The 14555-nt window shown below is 39.3% G+C and overlaps 1 protein-coding gene and 1 long non-coding RNA gene across 2 annotated transcripts in view; both read left to right on the forward strand.

Moving 5' to 3' along the window:
• Positions 1–6511: 6511 nt before the first annotated feature.
• LOC138108152 (uncharacterized) lies at positions 6512–11076 on the forward strand. The gene is made up of 2 exons (XR_011149884.1): positions 6512–6626; positions 9191–11076. It is a non-coding gene; the product is annotated as an uncharacterized lncRNA (long non-coding RNA).
• Positions 11077–13843: 2767 nt separating this feature from the next.
• Positions 13844–14555, forward strand: part of CHRM3 (cholinergic receptor muscarinic 3) — a 265817-nt gene continuing 265105 nt past the window's right edge. The window contains exons 1-2 of the mRNA XM_069010354.1: positions 13844–13931; positions 14087–14165. The gene's annotated coding sequence lies outside the window, so the exon portion shown is untranslated. The remainder of the gene's footprint in view (positions 13932–14086; positions 14166–14555) is intronic.

A 14555-nucleotide genomic window follows, 5' to 3' on the forward strand; every position in this document is an offset into this window, starting at 1 on the left:
ACTGTTTTTTTGGGTGCTAACTGTTCATACATCTCTCCTGAAGATATCTGTAGCTTTTAGCCACTGCTTTGCTTTGACTGAGCCAAAATTGAGATTCCCCTAATATTTTCCTGGGTTCCTTCCTGAGGCTGAAGTTAGTTTTTGAGAAAGACAAGACAGGGAGTGTTTGCTGCTTTCACTCTGCCTTTACACCCTTGGTACATAAATAAAGCATGGACAGTAATTTATAGCACCTCTAAAATCATCTGCTTGTTATCTTTTTGTGCTCATTTTTGCTTCTGAATCCACTCTAAATAAACTCTTATGTCATGGCTACAGCAGCACAGTTACACCTTTCTCATGCAGAAAAAAAATCCTAGATGGCTGTGAGCTTGATTCCTGCCTGACTTCTCTAGTCATGTAAGGTAAGTGGGTATGATGAGGAATAGGTAAATTTGCTTATAAGGAATTGATCAGTGCCTGCCTGAAACAAGGTGATCAGCCCTGGGCTCATAGACTCCCTTACAATTACTTACTTAATTTTTCTGAATGTTTGGCTTAATCATCAAGTCAAGAGACTAATTCCAGGCTTAAGCCTAGTTTTGTGATGTCTGATTTGAACTATAGCTTTTGCAATGATAGCTTTTGAACTGTAGTGCACCAATACAGATTAAGCAGTGTAATCTGTCATGTACAAATATCATCCAGAACTTCCCAGCCAAAGATCCAAGGCCTCACAGTTCCCCCCAAAACTCCTGCTTTTTCTTTCTTTTTTGTTGTTTTCCTCAAATTGAAAAACTAGTGGCTCAGAAGAAGTAAGGAACTAGCTTCTTAACTTAGCACTGTGTTACTCAGCAGTTTTAGAGGCTCTAAAATCATCTGCTTGTTATCTCATTGTCCTCATTATTGCTTCTGCTGAATCCAGACTAAATAAACTCTTATGTCATGGCCACAGATGTGCAGTTACATCTTTCTCATGAAGAAAAAAATCCTAGATGACTGTGAGCTTGTTTTCTGCCTGTCTTCTGTAGCCATGTATAAGCCAGGGGCTATGAGTTGTTGCTTTTCTAATTTAATATTTTGCACTTACTTTGGAAGACATAAATATAGGAAACAGAAAGCATTTCAGAAAGATTAAATCAGTGGAGAATAGTTCTATGTAGTCTATGTAAATTAACTAATCTAGACCAATTTAATTTATTAGAAATAGCACAGGTCTATGCTGATAGCTTTTTAAAATACTTTTTCTTTATTTTCCATCAAAGGTTACCTTCGATGGCTGCAAACAAAATGAACCACGTGTTCTTTAAGAAAATATTTATTATAAAGATGACTAGCCTTTTAGTTAATCTTTTTCTGACTTAAGTCATTATTTAGATAATACAAAAAGTAAACGTTTTAGGCTAAGGCATTATTTACAAGAGAAAACAGACTTACATATATTGCAATAGAATACTCAAGTTTTCAAACACATAAGAAATTTCCAGTTTGAGTCTAGCCCTGAAATGGATGATACTGAGTTCTGAAAAGCAATCCTTCATAATGCCTGTTAACTTGTTACAGGTAGCCACATAAGGGCTGTCCAAGCATCTCAAATGCGGCCATGACATCTCTGAACTTCCTTGACTGCTTGCTAACCAATAAATGTGCTCCAGCCCCATCTCTGGCCCATGCCCAGCACCGACAGGACTGAGTGATAACATGAATTCCTGCTCACACCAGCACTTGTGCTTGTAACAATTCCTTGGTATATAGAGATATGAAAAATTATAGCATTCTTCAAGGACAGATTTAAGGGGATTTTGAGGTTTGTGGGTTTTTTTGGGTTTTTTTTCTATATCTCTATCATCTATCTATCCATCCATCTGTTATACTATAAAATTAAGAAATTGGAAGGCAAGTGCTACTGATGATGTATCTGAGCTTTTACTTCTGATCTGAAAATCCTAAGATTCAGTCTATCACTACTGTTACTTGAGTTTCACTAAGAGACAGTAAAGCAGCATTTCTGAAAAAAAAAGGTAAAGAATAATCTTTGTCCCATATTAGACATGCTTTGAACCATTTTAAAATGCTTGGCTTATGTAATGTGGCTTTTACCAAAACCTGGGTAGCAGGACAGGAGCAAAACCCAAGAATATTTTCCCAAAAGTCAAAGAAATCTCCGCTTTTATAATGTGATAGGTAGTGCTGAATATCAGCTGGATATATGGTTATTATATAACTTAAAAATATAATATAGTAAGTAAAGAACAGCATAAAAAGAAAATACATGATATAGGCAATTCACTCAATTTATGAGTATGCAAACCACAGATGAGAAGAAAAATACATATAACAAACATTTATGTTTAAAATTAGAAAAATTCTCAAAAAGTATAAAAATATGGTACTAACCTACGAGGGAATAAAACCTTTCCCTAACTTAGAAGCAAAATTAGAGGTTTAATTAAAGGTTTGGGGGTATGCACAGATGGAAAATCTCAGTTTGAACATTACTTCAAGATCAGAGAGACACCATGTTGGAATAAGCATTTAGTTGTTATTAACATAAAAGGAATATTTTTAGAGTAAATAAATCTCTAACATTAAAAGATAACCATATGTATATAAAGATAAGATCCCTAAGCAACCTTTGTGATTTCTATCCTTGCTATTTTTTCCTTCTGAAACATTTCTTGTTTGATGGTTCTCTATCACATGATTTCCTGTTATCAAAATGAAAATGAAGTCAAATGTATGCTGCTTATTATAGTTCCTCACCTTTGCTAAGCTTTTCCTGATTTTATATTCTCACTGAGGGATATTTTATACTGTTTTTATATAATCTTATGCCATTTAACACCTATAGACTGACTAAGTGAATGAGCATTGAGTAAAAGGGTAGTAGCAGAAGCATAGCAGGAAAAAATGCCACAAACGCAGCCTGCTCTGAACATCTGCTCAGAAAACTCTGCATTAAGGTTGATATAAGGTGATATAAAAAAATGCTGCCCTTCATGGGCTCATCCTTTTGTACTTGCTTCCTTTATGTTTCCTGTGGTATTTGCACCTTGATCTCTGGCAGGCTTACAGTTCTTCAGAACTACTTTCACAGGCCTATGGAACTACACAGTGTGTAATGGTCAGCATTAATCTCCTGCTCTCAAATCGTATTTATTTGTGTGTGTTTGCGTGGTATAACTTGTACTGACAGAAGTTCTTCAGATGTGCTTCAAAGTTGGAGGTTTTCCACTCATTCTTCACTCAAGATAATATTCTTCACTCAATATTCTTGCTGTGCCAAAAGATAACAGAGCATGTTACACTAAATCTTTATGTTTACATATACTATTAAAGCCATAATATTACCATGGCACAACTAAAGGCTACAAGGTATAGAGTTCTTGAAAAAACTATTTCTACACACTGTAAAATTTCATTACTCCTGCTGCTACCTCAGGATCCAGGATTTGCTTTTCTAAGGGCTTCGTAAAAGGCTTCTGAAAGGGTCTCTGTTTTCTTTCTATGAGAATTCTGAACACAATAAAGAAGGAAGTTAATCAGAGCAGTTAATCCGGTAACTCAATGTTTTGTCTTTTTCTATTAACATTCCATATCTAGCAGTCCCTGTCTACTAATATGTAAATTTGGAGTAGCTCCTTTCCTACCTTTTAACTGACCGTGATCTCTATGAACATATGCATGCTTATCAGTATAAATATGTACATTTTAGGCCTTGGCTTCACAAACAATTAAACCAAATATTTACAGAATATACACAATAGAATCCTACATTTGTTAGTGTGATTCATGTTTAACACTAGTGTGTAATAAATCCATGTCTGTGTTGGCAAAACCATTTGCTTGCACTTTTTAAAATTCTCAGGATTAAAAAAAGGAAATTGTCAATCTTCTCTCTCAGATGTGCTACCCTGATGAAAAATAATTTCTAGAAAAAGTTCTGCACCAAACTTTGAGAACAGGTTGCCATGAGCAAAAATGAAATGTGTGGGAATGTGGAAGTTATTATCAGTCAGATTACAACAAGCACAGAAAACTGGAAAAAAAGAAAGGAATAATAATGAGAAAAATCCATCTTTTTTTGTTTGTTAGGTTTTTTTTTAAATATGAACTGTGGCACATCCTCTGCCTGAATCTTAATCTGCATTAGTGCAAAGTGCTTTTCAAATCTATTCGTTTCCTGATCAACTTTCCTAACTGATTTAAATATCTGCTGGAATGCCCCAGAAGAATATATTATTTTATGGGCATGACTTTTGCATATGAATATGAACATAGAAAATGTATGAAAAATCCATTACTGACTCTGAAGCAGATAATTAGCCTCAAAGTGAAAGTTGTTGAAAAAAACCCCAATAGCTTGATTTGTGAATCTTTTGGCTGCATAATTCTCATAAATTTAATTATACTGCAAATTCAGAAGAGTGGGATTTCAGCACTTACAGGTTGCCTTTTTTTATTCAGAGACCTCAAAATAGATCACAAATACTAATTTATTAACCAATGAACTCATGAAAAAAATAAATGGTCTCCATGCCCCTCTTTCCATCTTTCCTTCCAAGAAATCCCTGCTTCTCCTTGCTGCCTCAGCCCTAGAACCAGCATATTGCTGGGGCCCTTGGAAATTACTTCAGCCATACAGACAAATTTTTCCCTCTGAATAATTTCCACTTGAATATACATATCTTAGGGAAACTGCCAAATCCTTTTCCTACACTGCTCAGCTGCAGAGATGGCATCTAACTATACCTCAGGGGACTTTTATGAGAATTTAAGACTCCTGAGGATGAAGGCCAACCACAATTGTTCATTCTCTTTTCAGATCTCAACAGGATCTCAACTTATTTCTCTCTAATCTACAGCAAGACGTGCTCTTTTGAAGTGACATAGCGCCAAAATACACATTTTTTCTGTACTGAGTGAATTGGAAAATCATGTGGTTTTAATTAGCTGTAAAAGGACAGTACAGCAGCTGGTACTACAAAGCATATGAAAAGATTTGCCTTGCTTTGGTTTTGCACTTAGAGAATCAAAGAGTTAAGTGCCTGCTTTTGTACAGTGAGTGATGTCTGTGAATTATTTGGATTGGAGAAGGCGTGGGGTTTTAAACACAGACTCTTCCCATTTCACTTTGGTGCTGCTGGGTGGCTGCTAATTAACGCCTGCTCTAGTGCCTGTTTCTGGATCGTTACTGAAACTGTGTTAGTCATAGACTCCCTGAGATGTTTTACAACATTTCTTGAATAACAGGCAGCTGGTGTACAGTGACAGCACAGCATACAGACTCCAGTCAACTCTATACTCCCTTGTATGCTCCCAGGCAGAGGCAGGCAAAACAGAGAAACCTGCAGAAAAATCTCTGAGAGGTAAAAAAGGAGACGTCTCCAGAGTGGAATTTCTGCCTCCCTGTTCTGTAAACTGCTGTGGTCTGAAAGAAAGAAAACAGGAATTTCAGGTGGTCAGGTGGCACATTTCCCTTCCTTGACTGTCTGCTTTTGGAGAAGCTAAGGAACAGTGCCAAATGTTCAGTGGTATTCATTTTAGGAGAAACAAACTTCTCTCGGGCTCCAGCTTCCCAGCAATCTGCATTAGCCTCATTCAGATGAAAAGGACACTGCACAGGAGCATTGAAGATTGGAATGTGCAAACAATGAATGTTAGAGACCAACTAGTATTTTCTCTGTTTTGCCAGTTTGCCTTCAAGCTTTGAAAGTGTATAGAAGCAACTTTTATAGAATCACAGACTGGCTTGGGTGGGTAGGACATTAAAGATCATTTACTTCAAACCTTCCAGCCGTGTGCAGGGACACATTTCACTAGACCAGGTGGCTCAAAGCCCCATCCAACCTGCCCTTGACAACTTCCACAGATGGGGCATGCACAGCTTCTCTGGGCAGCCTGTTCCAGTGCCTTACCATCCTCACATGTGAAGAATTTCTTCCTAATATCTAGTCTAAACCTACACTCTTTCAGTTCAACGCCATTCCCCCTTGTCCTATCACTACCTGCCCTTATAAATGGCCTCGTTCAATCTTTCTTGTGGGCTCCCTTCAGGTACTGGAAAGCTGCAATTAGGCCCCAAAACCTTCTCTTTCCCAGGCTGAACAATCCCAATTCTCTTTGCCTTTCCTCATAGAAGAGGTCTTCCATCCCTCTAATCAACGTGGTGTCCCTCCTCTGGACTCTAACAGGTCCATGTCCTTCCTGGGCTGAGGACCCCAGAGCTGAATGCAGCACTGCAGATAGGGTCTCACTAGAGTGGAGTAAAGGGGCAGAATCCCCTCCCTGGCCCTACTGCCCACGCTGCTTTGGATGCAGCCCAGGACACGTTTGGCTCTCTGGGCTGTGAGCACACACTGCTGGGTCACGTCCAGTCTCTCATCCACCAGCACTCCCAAGTCCTTCTCCTCAGGGTACTCCCCACCTGCTTATCCCTCAGCCTTTATTGATACTGGCGGTTGCCCCAACCCAGGTGCTTGCACTTGGTCTTGTTAAACCTCATGTGATGCCTGTTGGCTGACTTCTTGAGTCTGTCCAGGTCCCTCTGGCATCCTATCCTTCAGGTGTGTCAACAGAACCACTCAGCTTTGTGTCATCATTTCCATCACCTTCTACTTAATTTGTGGATACACAGACTAAAATAGGTTTGTACTTTTCCATGTTTTTTCCCCTTCTCACTGTCATTTGCAGATACAGGCAGCATTTACCAAAGCTTGTACAACTTCAGTTCCCTTCAGGACCCAGCATCACCATTCCCAGTTAGCAATATCGCACTATTACGATACCATGGAAATGGAAGATGTGTATGAGTATTAAATAGCCAATATTATTTATTGTTATCAAAATTATATACCCTTCAAAACTGTGCACACCAACCTTAAGGCTCTAGAAATGAATCACATTTTTTATCATATTTATACATTTTCGTATATAATGTTCTAGGTACCAATGTGAAGAGTTTCCATGTTTTGATAACTAATCTGCTGTTATCACAGAACATTTTGCTGACATGCTAAGGTCTTGGCTAAAGTTGCAGTCACATAACCACAGATTTTCTACATGTATACCTACTTTAGTACAACTTTCAGACTGATTCCTTAAAGCCTTTTTGTCCTTCTCACAATTTCTGTGCAAATCACTACACTTTCAAAATATTCCTATAGTTTTTTATCATTGTTTCTAGCAAAAATAATGGAAAGTGAATTATTTAAATAAGGAGTAGCAAACACACAGTTTTAGAAAAATTTCCAGGTCAATGATCAAGAAATAGAACCTGCATCCTAAAGATGGAGTTGCACGAATCGGCAGAGTGCTGATTTGTTGCAATGGGAAGAAGTATCTCCAGCTCCTTTGATACTTCACTGAAGAAATTCCTCAGTGTGTTCTCTATATGAGAATTGGACACAATCAATTTCCATTAGTGGGAAAGCTATCTCTGGGGGGAAAAAAAAGCAACCAACCAAAGAAAAAACAACAACAACAAAACCCAGCAATTTTTTAATGCACAGAAACAGCCTGTAATTTTCTTAAACTTGTCAAAAATTAGAATCTTCTTTGCTTAAACAAAACTCAGATGTGGAGATACTGAGGATGAATGAATGGATATTTGTGTGACACTATTCTAGAATTAACTTTTGGTCCCCCGAAACTACTGAGCTTCATTCTTCTGAGGTATTTTTCAAAACAGCACCAAATAAGCCACTAGATGTGTTGGCTTTTCCCCATATAGTGCATACACCATAGTGACTGTCCACACAGATCCCTCAGCAGCATTGCAAATTCAGCTTTAGGGACATGGTGGGTTAACCAGGCACCTATAGAGCAGCTCTCTCCTAAATCCCCTCCTAGACAGGAAGGGAGGAGGAAATAAAATGGGAACCTTGCAGGTCAGAACAGAGAGACCACTCACTGAGTGCCCTCATGGGCAATACAGACTTGTCAATTAATTTAGCTTATTGCCAATTAATAAAAGTGTTGGATGGTGAGAAATAAAAGGCAAAAATTAAAACACCTCCCCCCATCTCTCACCTTTTTTTCCCAGGCTCAACTTCTCTCCTTCATTTCGATCTCCGCTTCCTTTCCCCCAGTCCCAGGCAGCACAGAGGGTCAGGACAGGGGTTGTGCTCAGTGTGTGGCAGCTGTCCCCTGCTGCTCCATCCCCTTTGCACTGCTCCCTGCTCCAGCCTGCGGTCTCCATGGGCTGCAGGTCCTGCAGGGCATGACCACCTGTTACTGTGCGACTCTCCCCAGGGGCTGCAGGGAAACCAGGCTCTGGTGCCCGGAGCAACTCCCCCATGTCCTGCTGCTCCCTCCTCGCTGTTCATTTTGCTGTTTAAAAAATTGCGTTTGGCACAAAAACCCAAAATTTTCTTTCCCCAAAGCAGCCGCAGCACGGCTGCAGGGCTCAGCCGAACCCTACACTGGCACCTTGGAGCCCGCTGGAATCGGCTGTGCCCAGCTGGGGCAGCCCCCGCCTCTCCGCAAGGAAGTTCCTGCGCCTCCTCCCTGCCAGCACCTCACCTCCGGCACCTGGCAAAGGAGGCGAGGAGACTCCAAACCACAGTTTGATGCATTTCACAAGTGCATGGCCTGTTCTTAAAAGCACGTGAAGTAGGTCAGATTTGAAAGGGATGCAGCTATCTAGATACTCTGAGCTAAAGGAGTTTGCTTGACCTACAAATTTCCGATGTGCATTGGATGTCCATAATGTGCACTGGAATAATATGTATCTAAAGTTTATTTTTATAACTTAGAATCAATTAAAATATGTGCTTCAAGACCTGAATCTTACAAAACTGAATAATCTGCAGTATTTATAAGTTTTAAATATTCTGTCATAAATGCTTAGAAATTTATGCCAAGTAATACGATGTGCCTCTGGTTTCTGCCCCGCAGACCCTCTCCCAATCCTTCCATTACCATGTCACCATCTACACCTGATTGATGGTGCTTCAGGACTTCACAGTCTGAGATTAATGACCAAGTTCCCACATCTTGGTCCTCTGATTTTGATAGAAGAAGTAGGATTTGAATTGTGGAGGTTAAGAAAGGAAAATATTTTTCCTGCCTCGCAATGGCTGAAAGGTCATTCTTGAGCTCAAGTTGTTTAAATAATTTATCGTGAGCTACTGAGTCATAACAGAGTTACTGATCTGTCTTTTACTACAGTGACATTCTATTTTTTAAACTCTCTATTTTTTTATTCTAGGGTATTAAATAGCTCTCAGTCTGCAGTAACCAGAAATGTTTAAGCGTGCTGCAACTGCATAATGACACATCAGATCTGTACCTTTTACAGTCTGTGTAACAGAGAAGTGCCGTTGTGGGATTACATGCTAAAAGAAGTGTTTTGCTTGGGAACAGCATTCCTCTACCAGCTTTGAGTGCATCATTTATTTTCTAAGCAGCCTGTGCATACTTGCTTTGCAACAGGAGATGATTTGAAACTCCAATGCTGATCTACTTTTTTCATTTCTGCATTGGCACTGAGAGCCTTCCTACCTCATTAAACTTTTCTTTATTTTGTGTGCTTCAGTGTTCTGTGCAGTCTAGGGGGTTGATATACACCTTATTATAGCTTTTAGTAACTGAAAAGTTGCTAGAAGACAAAATTGCTAGTATTTCACAAATTTAATTTTGTATTCAAGTTAAATAACAAAGTATTTTTATTTTTCCCACCTAACTTAAAATATTTTTAATTACTGAGACATTCTGGATCACATTACTTGAGAGAATATGGAAATCCAACCCCATGAAAAGTGTATCTATCAAAATTGCTTTCCAGTTTCTAACTGCTTTGATTGCAAAATTTTCCCCCACCATAATTGTGCTTCTAGTTGCTGTTGAAAACAGTCAGAACACCTTTTCTCAAGTAAGACTGCACAATCCTCCTCTTCTTGTTCTTTTTCCTTATCTCTTTTTTTGACCCTGAACAATGATTACGGACTGGAGCTATGGCCTCTGCAGGGATATGGGTCTCATTATGAGAAAATAGTTCCATTGGCAAAATTTCTGTCATTCAAGAAACGAGGAGTAATGTAAAACTGTCATGGAAAATAAAAAGCATAGGAGAAAAAACCACAACAATCCACATATAAAGAAGGAAAGAAAATGCCGGATCCTGTAATGAAGCTTTTGGGCTCCATGCAGAGCTAGACCCTATGCTGGTTGTATTTTGGCAGCATAGCCTGGTTGAGGACCGAAATTCATCTGTGTGGGCAAGGGACCCACAGGCTGCCACAGATTTCCACCCTTTCAGCTCTACAGGCTGATTCCCCCATCAAGCCACTGGAGACTCTCCTCATGGAGTTTCCTCTCACTCATCCTGCACAAAGTGTTCTGCCCAGGCTGAGGTGGGGCATCCTTAAGAGTCTCTTCCCAGCACATAAAGAGGTGGAAGCTTAAAACAAGAAAGGTAAAGAGTATGTGAAATCATAATACTGACAATGAGCTATAGAAAATCTGCTTTTAAAAGGGAAGAACTGCTGTTAAAATGAGCATACACTCAATTTATACTTCTGCTGGGCATTAACAGGTGTCAGGAGAGGAAGGCAATAAATGTACTTTTTTTTTGTATCACGTTAAGAAGAAAACCTTCATTTCTACTTACCTCATTGTTAGATCTGTTATTGGTACTGCGTGCATATCACAATTAGGAAAGAATGATCTAAAGCTTACAAATGTCTTCAAAATATTAATTAATTGTTTTGGAAGTGTTTCCCATTATGTGAAATCAAAGTGTTACAAAAATCAAATTAGTATGTTAGCAAATATTTGGCCTAAAACTTGAATTGCTGTCTTGACTAGACCAGCTTTATGTAGGCAAGGTCCCATCTGAACACACTCTTCTCCTTGTATTTGTTTTTCTCGCAAACAAACTGTCAGATGTTATATCCAACAATGTTTGAAATTACCAATTTGGAAAATTGTAAACCACTGTCATCTTTGTGGGACGTCCTCTGAAACCACAATGAAATGTGAATGAAATCATATTATTAAGATGTATTAAGAAAAAGGCATAAATTGTGTCTCATTGTTTAAGTTATGCTTTAGTTGCTGGCTTTAGTGTGACTAAATCATCAGGCATTAACATGACTTTGACTTTGCTTGCACTACAAGGATCACCTGAGTTATGGAGTTGTGTGTGATTTGCACTGATTTACATGATGAAAATTGGATAAAAGGCAGTTTTAGTAGATTGTGCCTAACTTGGTCCCTTTTTTTAGACAAGACATAATTTTCTTGACAAGGGTAATTCTGCAGACTTGATTTATTTGGCACTCAGTAAAGCTTTTGGCACAGTGACACGTGGGAAATTGTTAGTTAAGCTGAGGAGGATGTGGATTAGCAAAAGAATGTCAATACAGTAAGGCATTGGACTAAGAGGAGACAATGAGGTGTGTTGTGTTGACACATCGTCAGGCTAGATGCCTACTGCTGGTGAAATTCCTGGTGGAGCAGCAGTTGCTTGGCCTTGGCCATAGTGAGGCATCTGCCAGCTGAGGCTCTTGGTGAGACAAAGTTTAGAGGCGCTGCCTGGGCTGACTGATGAGTACCTGGCGATTGGACCAAAAAAACATGGAGTGACCACAAGGTCACAGTAAGGCCCAAAGTGAGAAACACAATGAGGCAAAACCAGAATAGTACACATAGAAGCTAAATACTGGAATTTCTGTTGTGAGCTGGGCGTTATCACTTGGAAACGAAAGACGCGAAGGAAATACTTGTCAATACTATTTGGCCAGAAGGTAACTACTAGACAGCAATGTGATGAAGCTGTGGAGGCAGCAGAGTGGACACTGGCTTACAGTCCAGGGCATTCCAACCACTCTGAGCTCTTTCTAACTGGCTGTATTTAGCACCTTGTTGAAAACTGGTATATAATTTCACCTCTCTTGAAGGAAACTCAACTCAAAAATAAAATGATGATACAAAAATGCAGCTTGGATAAGCAGAAAAAGAAGGACCCCATTTACAAAATAACACTATGAAAGCACAGGTTTAGAATAGCACAAGTATGCAGGGGACATTATAAAGACATTAAAACACAGGAGAATGGTGAGGTAGCTCAAGTCATGCTAGTATCATCAGGCAAGACGAATGGGAATAAAGTACTCAGAAATAAATTAAGGTTTAAAATTAGAAGTTCCTAACTATTATAGATGTGAAGATCTGCTGTTCCTGAGGACTAAATGGGCACCGGCAAAAAGTAAAAGATGATCTTTATCATCTGATCTTCTGAATGAAACATTACAGGATTCCTGATTCCATGTAAAGAATGAAACCACAGACAAGGAAGTGATGTTGCCCAAGAAGGTCCTTCAAGGGTAACTTCAAGGAGTGCTCAGTTGATTTCTTAATGAGCTTGTTTGTACCTTAGCTGCAAATACACAACCACACAGTATCCAGAGGATGAATGCACATATTCTGGGAACAGCAGTGCCATGAACACAGGCATAAAAAAGCACAGTAGTTCAAAGATACAGAATCAACATTTCAGTGGTCCTCAATAAAAGTGTGTGTTGTCCATCATTTGTCCAGTCATCCAACTGCAGGGTGCTCACTTGTACATTCCCCCCTTTCTTGCAGCACTGCTCTCTCTGAGGGCTGGAGTGCTCATGGTGACTTGGTCTTGATCCTCCAGGGCATCCCACATGTCAGTTAAGTTCTATATTGTTCAGTAAGAGGAAAATAAAATGTTGAGAGATGTGCAACTTAGGATGCCAGATTTGTGTCCTATTCCCAAAGATACCTCATAAAAAAAAAAACAACCAACAAAACCCAAGTAAGATTTTCTAGTTAAAAAGAACCAAACCAACCAACCAAAAAAACCCACCAAAAAACCAACAGCCTTCTAATTCATCTCCACCTCAATGCCTTCTTAGGAATATAATGTAAAGACCTGTATTATAGCTAGGAGCTGTACTGTGCAGGTTTAAACCTCTGGTCTTTGCTCAGCTAAAGGTCTTGTTAAAATCAATGGATATTTTCCTTAAAGAGTATTATTTAGCAGTGTCATTGAAAAATTTATTCCCATACCTTAGGCTTCCCTAAACAGTTCCTTGCCTGCCTTGACACTTCTTTACACAGATATTGTCCTATATAGGTTTTCTAGGATCATTGATTTTAGAGTGTATATGCTTGCTTCAAAGGCTCACTTTGCATGACTCAAGGTTAAATATATTTATGTTACACAATTGTACTAGGCAACTGAGCCCTGATTTATAAAGTATTGATATGTGCCTTAAAACATGGCAAATTCAAAGCCAAGCTGGTCTCAGCTTGCTTTGAATCTTAAAAAGGATGCATTTTCTAAAATACATTCTGCATTATATACATAGATGACTTTTGCTACAATACAATCTCAGAAATTAATGAGGTTGTGGTAGATACAAAGCTATGTAGTTTTTGACACTAATCATAACATAATTTACCATTTGGAGTGGTTTTCCTCCCCCTTATGAATGGTCTATGCATTATAAAGATCTCAACCTGAGATTACCTTAGCTATATTTAGTGTGCTCACAACTGGGAAGCCCTTACACAAATTTAATGGCTAACGGAAGGGACAAAGGGGAAAAGATGGTCGAATTTTCAGCTACATCTTCAGTGGCACAAAAATAAATGCACAATTTCTAATATAATCTTAAAAGCCAGGGGTGCATCCTGTGAGCTCATCTCTGACACGTGGGGGTGCTGAGCCCTCAGCAGCTGAGGTGCAGAAACACCAAGGACAACCACACTACTAAGGATCACCTGAGATGACTCAGTCAGAGGGGCTCGCAGCTGCGCTGAAACCCCAGCTTCCTATTACACGGGATAGAGCTTTTTCTGATGCTATTTTGAGATGCAAGGTAAAAAGAAAAGCATAGTTGGGCAGTAAAGCAACACACCCAGAGCTCAAAAGCAGGGGAACCGTTGCACACCAAGAGATCTTCCTTTTTTCATATGTGAGTAGTTCTCATTTTTTTTGTTTTTTCATCCCACAGGTATTTTTTTAGAGTGTTGTGGCTTACCATTGAATTAATTTAAAACCAGCAGATTAACAGTTTTTCTTTCTAAGTGCTGAAAATTGATACCTGGAATTTTATATATTCTTTCACAGGCTCTGGTCATGGCTACTCATCACTAAGGATCCAATGGCATGTTCTGTGAAAACTCTGGCGTAAGGATATAGGGTGCAGGTGATTCCTCCTCCCTGCACGCATAGGGTGCAGGACAGACCCCAAGTTTTTAAAATTTTGTTCTGAAGGTAGCAGATAGTCTAAGCAAAATTATTGATAAGATTAATAGAGAATTGGTGCCCTCGAAAGGATACACTGATGTTTTATGTTCTCCAGAGCACTACTTTGTAACTTTTCTCTTACCCCTAGCCAAGAAATACACATGCAGGCAAGCAGAACACACCCTGCTCCCTTATGCCATAGCAACGTGGCGGCCAGCAACTCAGCCCGCAAAAACAAGTGCTAAGTGCTGAACTTCTTTTGTGTTGAATGATTTCAAGTTAAATTTACCAATCTTTTATGACAGAAGAAACATGGCAGGGTGAGACACCTCAGTTTGATGCAGTAAGT

The sequence above is a fragment of the Aphelocoma coerulescens genome, chromosome 3 (assembly GCF_041296385.1).
Source record: "Aphelocoma coerulescens isolate FSJ_1873_10779 chromosome 3, UR_Acoe_1.0, whole genome shotgun sequence".
Taxonomy (NCBI): domain Eukaryota; kingdom Metazoa; phylum Chordata; class Aves; order Passeriformes; family Corvidae; genus Aphelocoma; species Aphelocoma coerulescens.